Source organism: Bos taurus, chromosome 26, assembly GCF_002263795.3.
Source record: "Bos taurus isolate L1 Dominette 01449 registration number 42190680 breed Hereford chromosome 26, ARS-UCD2.0, whole genome shotgun sequence".
Lineage (NCBI taxonomy): Eukaryota > Metazoa > Chordata > Mammalia > Artiodactyla > Bovidae > Bos > Bos taurus.
Window position 1 is genome coordinate 37,208,646 of NC_037353.1, and position 14,020 is coordinate 37,222,665.

Sequence of the window (14,020 nt, forward strand, 5' to 3'; positions counted from 1 at the left end):
ACTGTGATGCTGGGAGGGATTGGGAGCAGGAGGAGAACAGGAGGAGAAGGGAACAACAGAGGATGAGATGGCTAGATGGCATCACCGACTCGATGGACATGAGTTTAGGTGAACTCTGGGAGTTGGTGATGGACAGGCAGGCCTGGCGTGCTGCAATTCATGGGGTCACAAAGAGTCAGACACGACTTAGCGACTGAACTGAACTGAACTGGACTTTAAGGAGCTTCCCGGGGGCTCAGTAGTAAAGAATCCAGTTGCCAATGAAAGAGACAAAGGTTCAATCCCTGGGTCAGGAAGATTACCTGGAGAAGGAAATGGCAACCCACTCCAGTATTCTTGCCTGGGAAATCCCACAGACAGAGAAGCCTGATGGGCTACAGTCTATAGAGTCTCAAGTCAGATATGACTAAGCAACTAAACAGCAGCAGTGACCCAGGTCTTTAAATGTTTCCCTATTCTGTTTTAATTATTAGCAGTTTCAACCATTTAAACACACACACACACACACTATTTATTTACTTGGCTGCATCGGGTCTTGATTTTGTCATGCAAGATCTTTGATTTTCACCACATAGGCTCTTCAGCTGCCGCATTTGGGATCTAGTTCCCTGACCAGGGATCGAACTCAGGCCCCCCTGTATTAGGAGTGCAAAGTCTTAGCCCTTGGACCACCAGGGAAGTCCCAGTAGTTTCAACTCTTTTCAGACCTTTGGGACCCTTGTGAACCCAGTAGCCAATGAATCAGCCATCCTTTGCCAATTCTGCGTCACCTATAAATCTGGCCAGAGTAAGGGATTTCCTCCACTTCAGATCCAAAATACAAAAATAAAATAAACAAGCAATCAAACAAAACCCTAGGGGGGGACTGGGAGATCAGCTTTACACAAGCTGAGTCAGTTGTCCAAAATAATGAGGGCATGGTCAGAATCTGCCATTTTCCTTTGGACTGCTCCCTTTGGACATAGCCCTAAAGCTGCCAGTGATGAATTCTAATTTTTCGATTGTTCTGCTTGCTGCTCACCATCTCCTGTGGATGATGCTCAAAACCAGAAAGCTTGTTTGTGGTTGGAAGGACTGCATTCCTAAGTGGTGTGTGCATCTGACAAAGTTAACTCTGTAGGATTCTCATTTTTGCTCCAGCTCTTCATTTCTACACTGTCCACAATGAAGGAGTTGGGCAATTTATATTAACAAATATTTATTGAGTATTTACTGTGTATACACTGTGCTGGGCTCTTTAGGTTTATCATCTCGATCAAGCCTCTTACTTATCCTCTTGGGTGGATATTGTTTCTTCATTATAGGAAGGAGGAAATGGGGGTTTAGAGAAGTTCATGCTGGCGACAGAGGCAGTGAGTGGCATGTCCAAAACTTGACTGCCATGTGACTGCACGGTCCTCATGCTTAACTCCGTTGGTTTAACTTGCCTAGATGATCCCCGAGGCCCCCTCCAGCCCCAAGCATCTTTTCTGAAACCTCTGTATCTTCTGGTGCCCAACAGAGGAAGAGCTCACTGTAAGACTGACTGTAAAATCCCCGAAACCATTGTTCTCCCTGTTTAGCTGGCATCTCCACACACAGAAGGTGTCTGGCCCATCTCAGGCATCACCGCTGTGAGAGCAGGGAATATTGGCCACATGCCAGGCCAAACAATGCTCCAAATTACAGTTTGATCCACGCCCTCTTGACCTTTTCTCAGAGGCCTAGAGATTTCAGTAGCGCTGAAATCATTTCCCTGAAGGAGCAAGCAGAGGAGGCTTTTCTGCCACCCTCCTGACTCAGGCACGCACAGCTGATGTTACCTGGAGTACTCAGAAGCATACAAGGGAACATCTCGCCCAAACGAGAAAACTCTGATACCTGATTCAAATGCCCTTTGTGGCCAAGGTCTCCAGGAAAATCTGCTGCTCACAGAAACATTAAGTGGAGGGTTTCCCTTACTTTCCTGGTGATACAAGTCTTTCTAATGAGAAATACCCAGCTTACGGTTGCCTTAAGTCTTCAACAGAGTTTTTGGTACACAGCTTAAAAGACTCCGGCTGATGCTGGAGCTTACAAAATGCTTCCAGCTACCCATTTGCTCAGCTTATTTATTGTGACTTTTTTTTTTTTTTTCCTGATGGGCTGCTTTAAAACAATTCTCAAATGTATCAGTGAGGAGGGAAAAAAATCCAGTCACCCGAAGAAAGCAGAGTTGAAATACTATGTCAGCCATTCAAGTCATGGCACCCACGTCTAATACCGCTCCTCCATGTAAATATACTGGAGAAGGAAATGACAACCCACTCCAGTATTCTTGCCTGGAAAATCTCAGGAAGAAGAGGCCTGGTGGGCTATAATCCATGGGTGCAAAGAGTCGGACATGACTTAGTACTAAACAACAAACAACATACATATATATATAGCATCCATATTTAATACTGCTCCTCCATATGTATATATAGAAGGAAATGGCAATCCGCTCCAGTATTCTAGATACATATAAAGGTATGTATATCTCAACTATACTGTTGAACATTGAAAATGAAAGCTATAGTTTGCCAGAATCATCTGGATTGCTAACTCTAAGCTGCATTCCAGAGTCAGGCAGGAATAATTACTGGAAGCCATTCCCTCTCCCCACCATCCAGATCAGTTTATTTCACATTTAATGTTTTTTTTTAAGAATTAACAAGGGAGAACCGCCATCTGTCATTACTCCCTAGGGATCTGGAATTGAGACTTCCACGGCTACTGGCTTGCGATTTTCCCCAGGTGTCTAAAAGCTTCAGAGATCTTATTTTTTCTAACGGAGGCTTTGTCTATAGTGAATGGAACCCTGGCTACGAAGTCAGCTTGGTTAAAACAATGGGAGTTACACAGACAATAGGAAAGAAGGTGCTGGCTTAGTGTGCTGAGTGGTAACCCCCACACAGCCATCTGCGGTGATCTGAGCCCAGCCACTCCTGATGCCATCAAGTTCAGGGACAGGCTGATCTTCTATTCACTGCTTCCGTGGCTCCAGCAGAAGAAATCCAATGGGGGATATGGCATCCTCATATCTACATGTAACAATTCTCTGTTTAAGATTTCTCTGGGCTCCACACTAACAATGTCAGGCTGCCAACAGAATGAAGAGAGTGGGAGAGTCGAAACCACTGCGTGAATATTTCAGGCTCATTTTCCCCTCCCTCTGCACCTCCTCCCCACAGAAAATCCCTGCCTCAAAAGTGTGAGTCATTCAAGATAATCTGCAGAATATGAAGATGGTGCAAGATCATCTCACCGTTTTCCCTGCGGGAGTTGAAAGCAGTGGCATCAATTTCATTGTCCAGGTCAGACACCTGACAGTCATCCTGACTTTCACAGCACAGCCTATCAGGTACCGATTCCTGTTGTTCGACCTCCACAATGATGTTCTCATCTCCAGCTTCCTCTTCCCGTCCAGTGTTCCTGCCCTGGGCCTGGTCCTCACTGCCTCTCACCTGAGCTACTGCATCAGCTCCGTCTGGCCTCCCTGCCTCCTGCCTCTCCCCTCACCACACACTGCCATGGCAATGAAGGTTTAGTTGCTAAGAGGTATCCGACTCTTGCAACCCCATGGACTGTAGCCCACCAGGCTCCTCTGTCCGTGGGATTTCCCAGGCAAGAATACTGGAGTGGGTTGCCATTTCCTTCTCCAGGGGATCTTCCCAACTCAGGGATCAAACCCAGGTCTCCAGCATTGCAGGTGGATTCTTTACTGAGTTAGCCACCAGGAAGGCCCCAAGCACTGCCATGGGTTTCTCCAAACAGAAACAAACTTGATCACATCCGTCCTCTTAAGAGCTTGAGTGGTTCTCCCTGATCTATGGAATAAAGTCTCAACTCCTTGCCCTGGCAGATGAGCCCCATCCCGGTCGGAAATCTATGAGCCTTGCTGTCCCTCTTGCCCCTTGAGGACTGAGAAGTAGGCCAGGGTCTGGATCAAGGCGAGGCCCACCCCTCAGGGGAAGCCCAGCTCATCCACTCCATCTTTATCCTGCTCAGATGCTTGACACCAACCGTAACCACAGTGATGTCAGGGAGAGGGACACAGACACATCTCCCAACGCTGCCCCCCTCCAAGGGGATGCCGCAGCCTACCCCACAACACAAAAAGGCCTGATGTTCCAGAGGAAAACAGCACGTGTCAGAGACGGGAAATGTCAGAGCAGGGAACGTGGCGGTATGTGGTCTGTAAATCATGTTCATGGAGGGAATGTGAAAATCAAATTTGTCTTGATAGAAACTAAAAACAAAGAAAAATAATGGATGCCGAATGGTGGAGAGATTGCTCCACCACATCCCAGTGTGCCTCCCAGGGGGAGAGTCACACCTGCCTGCACTCAGGCACTCCTGGGTCTGTACCCTATCCTGGTCTGTTAACCCTTTGCAGCCCTCAGTGCCCAGGGGTGCGCACTTCCTATCTCTCCAGTGTTCACAGCTTTTTGGAACAGAGTCACATAAAGGACCGCCCCGACCCCCTGCCCAACTCAGGGACCCCTGATTTTTCTTCTTCTTAACAGACAGTTGCAACTTGGGCACCCCAAACCCTGCATCCTGTGCGTCTCTATTCTGCCAACAGTGGTTATTCACTGGCTCCAATTTCACTTACACTCTCCCAGCTCCAGATGGTAAAGAATCTGTCTGCAAAGCAGGAGACCCAGGTTTGATCCCTGGGTTGGGAAGATTCCCTGGAGAAAGCACTGACAGCCCACTCCAGTATCTTTGCCTGGAGAATCCGATGGACAGAGGAGTTTGACAGGCTACAGTCCATGGGCTCACAAAGAGTCAGACATGACTGAGTGACTAATACCACCCCCAAATAACTTTCAACCACCAGGGACCCTCCAACCTCCTCCTACGTACATGGCTCCACTTCTCCCTGGACGCACCCATCTCCCATCCCCAGCACACAGTGCAGAACCAATTCCCATCACGTGTGACCTAGGATGGGAAGGGTGATCCAGAGAACAGTGACAATATGGGGGACATCATTACATTAAATAATATGTGTGTAGGAAATGTACCTCCTAAGGGAATTTGTATGTGATCAAACATGTTTAGGAATGATGAATATGTGTTTAAGTGGTAGAAATAGGTTGAACTGGATCAGTCATATTAAAACTAATCAAGTATGTCCAAGTTAGCAAAATGCAGAAAACTGAGGAAAACCAATACAGTTTCTGAATTTTGACAAACATCTTAGGAAGACCATTGTCGACACAGGAATATCAAAGAGGAAGAAAGTCGTTTTGCCATTTTAGGGACCACAATAGAGACGGGAGGACCAGGGTGGAGCTGGAGATGAGCCCAGAGGACAGTCGCTGGGATCCCCTGGGGAGGGATGCAGCCTGCATCTCACCCTGCCCCTTGTCTCCATCACTGCTGTGGCCACGAAGACTATGAGTGCATGTCAGTTCTCAGCGCTCATCGCCCACGGCCAATCAGCACCACTTGCCATGGCAGCCTCTCCTCCTCCTAGGACACCTTCATCCTTCAACTTCCAGGGCGCATGTTTTTCCTCTCCTTCACTTGCACAGCATCTCAGGCTTTTCCGTTTCTTCTTTCTCTTCTCCACAAGCTCCAAATGTGGCCGTACCCAAGGCTTTAATCAGCAGACACGTCTTTTCCAGCAACACTCTTTCCCTGAGGGAGTCTCTTCCACCTTCTTTTTTTCAGCCACTTACGCAGCTTGTGAGATCTTAGTTCCCTGACCAAGGATCAAAGCCGTGTCCTTTGCAGTGGAAGCGAGAGGTCCTAACCACTGGACCGCCAGGGAATTCCCTCTTCTATTTTCTTGGCTTTAAACCCCATTGCTGTGTGAAAGCTCCCACCTTGATATTTCTAGCCCAAGCCCCCCACCTCCACTTGCATGTGTAATAGGTAACTCTGATAAACAAGCCCCCCCACCTCCCCTTCTTCCAGTCATCTGCACCTCAGTAACTGCTAACTTCATCTTTCCAGTTGCTTGAATAAAAAATGCCAGCATCTTTTTTACTCATCTCTTTCACATCCTACATCCAGTTGCAAGAATCCCCAGAGCCTACATTTCCCACTTCTCACCACCTCCACCCCGTCGTACTGACCCAAACCAACAATGTCTCCCATCTACACCTCGAGACGGCTTCCAAACTGGTCTCACTGCCTAGCCCACTCCCCATCAAAGTCTCTTCTCAACACAACCATTGGGATCCTTTAAAAATGTAAGTTAGATCATGCCATTATGACCACTTAAGACCCTTACTTCCGTCTCAGAGGTCAAGCTGGAATCCCTGACTGAGGCCCTCCCTGGCCTCACCTCCCAGCTATGGGGCCTCCCTGCTGCACCTCTAACACTCAAGGCAACACCTACCTCAGGACCTTTGCACTAGCTCTTCCTCCACCCAGGATGCACTTTTTCAGATATCCACATGGCTTGATCACCCACTCTCCTCAGGTTGCTGCAAGTGTCCCCTTCTTTGTGAGGCCTCCCTGGGCTCCCTATTTTCACCTCGAACCCCATCACTCCCTATCTTCCATTCAGCCTTTTAAATTTTTTAAAATTTATTTAAAACTTTTATTTATTTATTTAGCTGTGCTGGGTCTTAGTCGTGGCACACAGGACCTTTGGTCTTCAGTGTGGCATGCAGGATCTTTTTAGTGGTGGCATGGAAACTCTTAGTTTCAGCATGTGGAATCAAGTTCTCTGACTGAGGATCAAACCCAGGCCCCCTGCATTGGGAGCATGAAGTCTTAGCCACTGGACCAGCAGGGAAGTCCCTCCCCCCATTCATCTTTATTTTTCCTCTGTACCATTTATCATCTATTTGTCAAATTTTACACACACACACACACACACACTAGAATGTAAGCTCCACAAGGACGGGAATTTCTGTCTTATTCACTGCTGTGTCTTCATGTCTAGGACAGATGCTAAATAAACATCTGTTGGCTGCTTTGCAGTTACACATTGGTTCACCTGTGTCACTTGCCACCTTGACCACATGGGACCTCAGGGGACAGGATGACAAGTCACATCCTACCATAGTACCCACAGTGGGACCTGATGGCACTGGATTGACCTGTCCACCTTTTGTGTGCCTGTTATATCTCAGGATTTCCAGAGCCTACCTGTGTGTGTGTAAGTCGCCTAGTCATGTCCAACTCTTTGCAACCTCATGGATGATAGCCTGCCAGGCTCCTCTGTCCACGGAGTTCTCCAGGCAAGAATAATGGACTGGGTAGGCATTCCCTTCTCCAGGGGATCTTCCTGACCCAGGGATCAAACCTGGGTCTCCTGCATTGCAGGCAGATTCTTTACCATCTGAGCCTCCAGGGAAGCTCCTAGTTACCTGGGGTCTGGAAAAAAAATGTGAGTAAATGCTTATTGAATTAGTGAAATCCAGATAATTCAGGTCAAAGAGGAACCTGAATTAAATAAGATAACAAGAAATCACAGATGTGGGTTCAGTTCAGTTCAGTTGCTCAGTCATGTCTGACTCTTTGCGACCCCATGAATCGCAGCACACCAGGCCTCCCTGTCCATCACCAACTCCTGGAGTTCACCCAAACTCATGTCCATTGAGTTGGTGATGCCATTCAGCCGTCTCATCTTCTGTCGTCCCCTTCTCCTCCTGCCCTCAATCTTTCCCAGCATCAGAGTCTTTTCCAATGAGTCAACTCTTCACATGAGGTGGCCAAAGTACTGGAGTTTCAGCTTTAGCATCATTCCTTCCAAAGAAATCCCAGGGCTGATCTCCTTCAGAATGGACTGGTTGGATCTCCTTGCAGTCCAAGGGACTCTCAAGAGTCTTCTCCAACACCACAGTTCAAAAGCATCAATTCTTCAGCACTCAGCTTTCTTCACAGTCCAACTCTCACATCCATACATGACCACAGGAAAAACCATAGCCTTGACTAGATGGACCTTTGTGGCAAAAAATGTCTCTGCTTTTCAATATGCTGTCTAGGTTGGTCATAACTTTCCTTCCAAGGAGTAAGCATCTTTTAATTTCATGGCTGCAATCATCATCTGCAGTGATTTTGGAGCCCCCCAAAATAAAGTCTGACACTGTTTCCACTGTTTCCCCATCTATTCACCATGAAGTGATGGGACCAGATGCCATGATCTTCGTTTTCTGAATGTTGAGCTTTAAGCCAACTTTTTCACTCTCCTCTTTCACTTTCATCAAGAGGCTTTTGAGTTCCTCTTCACTTTCTGTCATAAGGGTGGTGTCATCTGCATATCTGAGGTTATTGATATTTCTCCCGGCAATCTTGATTCCAGCTTGTGCTTCTTCCAGTCCAGCGTTTCTCATGATGTACTCTGCATATAAGTTAAATAAGCAGGGTGACAATATACAGCCTTGAGGTACTCCTTTTCCTATTTGTGGGTTAAAGATCCCTATTCATGTTCTTCCCATCCACTGGTGTTTGTTCAGGCAACTGCATCACTATGTGTAACACACAGCAGCAGTACTTCACTGTGGGTACAGGAAGCTGTCCACCTAAGTTTACCAAGGATGTGGAGTTCCTGAGTTTCTGCCCACATTCACACTGGCTCCCGCCACAGTCCACACATGAACTTTCTCCATCATGAGTGGAGGGGGCTCAGGATAAGTCATCATATGCCATGGATTCTAGTCTTCTCTCCACACTTACCACACTTAAGTATGACTTTACTCTTTGTGATTCTCTATTTCTTCATATGAAGTTAATTCTTTTACAATGAACAAATAACTGGCTTGTGAGTTTGGGAGAAAAGATTCAGGATCAGCTGTTAAAGGAGATGTATGGTTTATGAACATGTAGAAAGCCAAGATCACTAGGACCCATAGGGGACTCAGAGGAAAAGCTCTGTCAGATAAATCCCTTCTTTGATGGGATTATTAGACTGTATAGAAATGAAGCAGGTCAAAGATTTATGAATTCAGTTGATAAGTTCAGGGGAGGCTGACTTATGGATTGAATGCATGGACTACTGAGCCAGGTGTAAGGAAGTTGTTTCTCCAATATATAAAGAGCACTTACAAATAAATAATAAAAAGATAACCCAGTGCTAAAATGGGCAGAGGATAAGAATAGACATTTTTCCAAAGAAATTTTACAAATGACCAATCAGCAAATGAGAAGATGCTATAATTAAGCATCCATGAAAAGCAAATCAAAACACAATGAAATATCACTTTGCTGCTGCTGCTAAGTCGCTTCAGTCATGTCCGACTCTGTGCGACCCCATAGACGGCAGCTCACCAGGCTCCCCCGTCCCTGGGATTCTCCAGGCAAGAACACTGGAGTGGGTTGCCATTTCCTTCTCCAATGAATGAAAGTGAAAAGTGAAATTGAAGTTGCTCAGTCATGTCCGACTCTCAGCAACCCCATGTCCGACTCTCAGCAACCCCAGACTCTCAGCCTACCAGGCTCCTCCATCCATGGGATTTTCCAGGCAAGAGTACTGGAGTGGGGTGCTATTGCCTTCATCCAGGAGAAAGACTATAATCAAAAAGACAGATTAACAGCTGTTGGCCAGGTTGTGGGGGAATAAGAACCCTCATACACTGATGGTTGAGATATAAAATGGTGCAGTGGCTTTGGAAAACAATCTGGCAGTATCTCAAAAAGTTAAACACAGAGTTACCATGATCCAGAAATTCCACTCAAGGTATATACTAAAAAGAAGTCAAAAATGCATCTGTGCAAAAACATGTATGTAAATGTTCACATCAGCATTATTCATAACAACCAATAAGTGAACAACTCAAATGCCCACCGACTGACTAATGAATAAACAGACCGTGGCTTCTCCATACCATGCAATATTGCTGCTGCTGCTGCTCAGTCGCTTCAGTCATGTCCGACTCTGTGCGACCCCATGGACTGCAGCCTACCAGGCTTCTCCGTCCATGGGATTCTCCAGGCAAGAGTACAGGAGTGGGTTGTCATTGCAATATTACTGAGCAACAAAAAGTATAGTCAAGTGCTGGCATATGCTATAATATGGATGAACCCTAAAAACATTGCACTAAATGAAAAAAAAAACAACAGTTTCAAAATGCCACATCCTGTGTGATTCCATTGATATGAAGTATCCAGAAGAGGCAACTCGTAGTATCAGAAAACAACTGGTGTTTCCCATGGTGGGGGTTTGGGGAGGGGGAATGGAGACTGACTGCTATGGGAATAGGAGATTCCTTTTGGGGTAATAAAAACGGTTTAAAATTGATCTGGTGATGGTTGTACAATTCCATGACACGCTAAAAATCATTGAACTGTGCCCTTTAAATGAAAGAATTGTATGGTATGTGAATTGTAGCTCAATAAAATTACTATTAAAGCAGGGGGCATATCAACAAACTGGATCTCAGAACGACAAAAGGCTGTAAAATCACATCCCAGGAAGAAAAGCTGAAGACACTGGGGATAAAACAGAAGATGCTATAGTCAAATATTTAAGGGCTAAACGTGGAAAGGGAATTAGGTGCTCGGTGTGGTCTCCAAGAAGACTCTGCTCCACCTTCTGGATTGTTCACTGCCCTCCCACCCCCAATATCTCCTACATATTTACAAGTCTCAGCTTAACTGTCACCTCCTAGGGACATTCTCCCAACTCCCCTCCCCCATCATCTTTGCTGTGCACACCTGCTCATCACGACATGTTTATTTAACTACAGGGTTACAGTCTAAAGAACTCAGTGAATTACCAGCTCTATGAAGGGAGCGTCTAGACTTTCAATCACCTTCGTCTCCCCAGAATTTATCACTGTGCCTGGCATAGATGAAGTGCTTAATATGTATTTATTAAATGAACAAACGAACAAGAAACATAACTATCAGAGACTACAAACAGACAGTCTGAGAGTCTGAGTTGAGAGAGACTCAGTTCTCTAAAATTGATCTGGTGATGGCTGTACAATTCCATGATACACTAAAAATCATTGATGTGTATACTTTAAATGAGTGAACTGTATGGTAAGTGAACTGTAGCTCAATAATATCATTATTAAAGTGGGGGGCATATCAACAAACTGGATCTCAGAATGACAAAAGACTGTAAAACCACATTCCAGGAAGAAAAGCTGAAGACACTGGGGGTAAAGGGAGAGTGGAGAGAGAGGGAGAACCTTCTGAGAGTCAGAGTTGCCAGCAGATTGGATAAGTTGCCCTAAGTGCCTCTGCACCTCCCTTCATGGGAACTGTTCAAGCATGTGGGGGACAGAGGCGTCAGGGAACACGGTAATGCGCCGAAGAGATGGTTAGCTGGGATCTCTTTCCCTGCTGTTGGAAGTCTCATATATAGTTCATGTGCTCCAGAAAAGTCCTGAAAGGCAGATATGTGCATGCTTAGTCACTCGGTCGTGTCCGACTCTTTGTGATCCTATAGACTGCAGCCCACCAGGCTTCTCTGTCCATGAGGATTCTCCAGGCAAGAATACTGGAGTGGGTTGCCATGCCCTCCTCCAGGGGATCTTTCCAACCCAGGAATTGAACCAGGGTCCCCTGCCTTACCAGCTAAGCTACCAGAAAGAAAGTGAAGTCGCTCAGTTGTGTCCAACTCTTTGTGACCCCATGGACTGTAGCCTACTAGGCTCCTCCATCCATGGGATTTTCCAGGCAAGAGTACTGGAGTGGGTTGCCATTTCCGTCTCCAGGGGATCTTCCCAACCTAGGGATTGAACCCAGGTCTTCCACATTGCAGACAGACACTTTACCGTCTGAGCCACCAGGGAAGTCACTAAACTACCAAGGAAAAAAGCTACCAGGGAAAGGCAGATAACAGAAGTAATTTGTCAGCTGAATCACCCATAAACTCTCTACCAAGCAGCAGCCACAGATAACAGAGAGCATCCTAGATGGTGGTAATGCAGCATTTCACATGGACAAATACTGCTTTAGTTAATGAGGGATGATGAACATCTCACAACCTCTCACATAGCTCATACTTATTGGATGCTTAATGGGTGCCAGGCGCTCTGCTAAAAATTTCATGTGCGTCTGATTCTCTTCAAACCCACGGAGGCAAATACGTAATATCATTCACAGTTCATGTCACAGATGGAGAAACTGGGGTGTAGAGAATCACGTAACCTTCTCAAGATCACAGACTAGTACGTGGCAAAGCCCATTCATATCCCCTGGAACCTGAGTCCAGACTCCAGCACAGGTTCCACTGATCCCTGCTGAATGAATCACTGGATGAATGAATGAATGAGGGCTCAGCTTCCACCTGAGGAAGAACTGAGCTTTTCTTCTCCAAGTGCTTTGTTCTTATCTCACAAATGCTCTGTATCTTAACGTCACTCATCTCTATCTGGATCACCCTATTTCAAGGCTAAAAATGGGGTCATTTAACAGCATTTCTTTGGCTCCAATTCCCACCTGCTACTGGAAGAGTCTTCCTCCAATTGAACTGAACTGAAGTTGCTCAGTCATGTCCGACTCTGTGACCCCCATGGAGTATAGCCTACCAGGCTTCTCGGTCCATGGAGTTTCCCAGGCCAGCGTATTGGAGTGGGTTGCCATTTCCTTCTCCAGGGATCTTCCCAACCCAGGGATTGAACCCAGGTCTCCCGCATTGCAGGCAGACACTTTAACATCTAAGCCACCTGGGAAGCCCCTAAGTCTTCCTCCAGGGGAGCCTCAAATACCTCCTTGGATGGGCCTCCTTGCTGTTGTCCAGGCTTCTCTCTCCCATGGAGCTGCTGCAGGGCCCTCATCAAGGGAGGCAGAGCCACTCTGGGCCGCGGCCAGCCACCCCCCCTCCCCCTTGGCTGAAGCTGACCGGCCCCTGCAGCTGCTGCGATGTTGCTGCATCCACTTGGAAGGTGTAGTGCCACCTCCTGCTTGTACAGGTGCTGCCCGTGCTGGTGCCACCGCCACCGCCAGTGCTGGTGCCACCGCCCCCACGCAAGTGCCACCAACACTGCCAGCGCCGGGCTCACCGCCTCTGCTGCCACCGCCGTCACATCACTGGAGCCACCACCACGTCGCTGGGTCATCACCGTGAGGAGCTGGGCCGGCACCCCGATGCTCTCAGAATGGGAGGTACATGGGACAGCGAGGGGCTTCTGTCATTGTTTGCTTAAGCCTGGGCTGTAGGCAGGTGAGGGACAGACTGAGTGGCATCAAAGAAAAGAAAAGAAAGTGAAGTCGCTCAGTCGTGTCTGACTGTTTGCAACCCCATGGACTGTAGCCCACCAGGCTCCTCCATCCATGGAATTTTCCAAGCAAGAGTACTGCAGTGGGTTGCCATGTCCTTCTCCAGGGGATCTTCCTGGGTCAGGTCTCCTATATTGCAGGCAGACACTTTACCATCTGAGCCACCAGGGAAGCCTGAGTGACATCACGACATACTCAAAATGACCCTCTCCTCTGAGAGAAGCATCACTCTGCCCTACCTTTGGGGTTTCCTGGAAGATGACCGGTTCCTCATGCAAACAGTTTCCTGGAAAACTCATGTTCCTGATATCTCTGCATCCCACGGGGAAACACTGGAAGCCAAGCTGATACCTACTTCATCCCCCTCCCCGTCCAGCTGATGTGCAGGAACTGAGACACACGTTTGTGGCTCATCTTTCAAAATCCACAGGACCTCATGGTATGCATCTGTGACCTCATTTACCTTTGACTTTGCCTTGGTTCCCTTTCAGTCCTTTCTCTCGGGTGTATCATTCTTATCATTGTATTACATGTATGTCTAAAAAAGTCCCTTTTCAAGACAGGAGAGATTACAGAAGCAAAAAGAAATCGAATGAAGAGCAGGAATGAGAACTTACATGCACATATTTGTAAAAGGAAAGCCCATTTCTAAATTTGGTGTGCTTCAATGGGGAGTTCTTTCTGAAGAGTTCAAACAAGCATAAATTCTTGGCCAAATGCCCTGGTGCATGCATGCTCATTCCCTCAGTCATCTCCAACTCTTTGTGACCCCATGGATCCCAGAGGCCCACCAGGGTCCTCTGCCCATGGGATTTTCCAGGCAAAATACTGGAGTGGGCTGCCATGCCCTCCTCCAGGGGATCTTCCCCACCCAGGGATCGAA

General features: G+C 47.0%; 1 protein-coding gene and 1 non-coding gene across 3 annotated transcripts in view; both read right to left on the reverse strand.

Annotated features, from left to right (window-relative positions):
• Window positions 1–14,020, reverse strand: part of HSPA12A (heat shock protein family A (Hsp70) member 12A) — a 173,193-nt gene that overhangs the window by 140,561 nt on the left and 18,612 nt on the right. The window lies entirely within an intron of this gene.
• MIR9851 (microRNA mir-9851) lies at window positions 12,855–12,910 on the reverse strand. Its single transcript, NR_162266.1, has one exon. It is a non-coding gene; the product is annotated as a microRNA mir-9851 (primary transcript).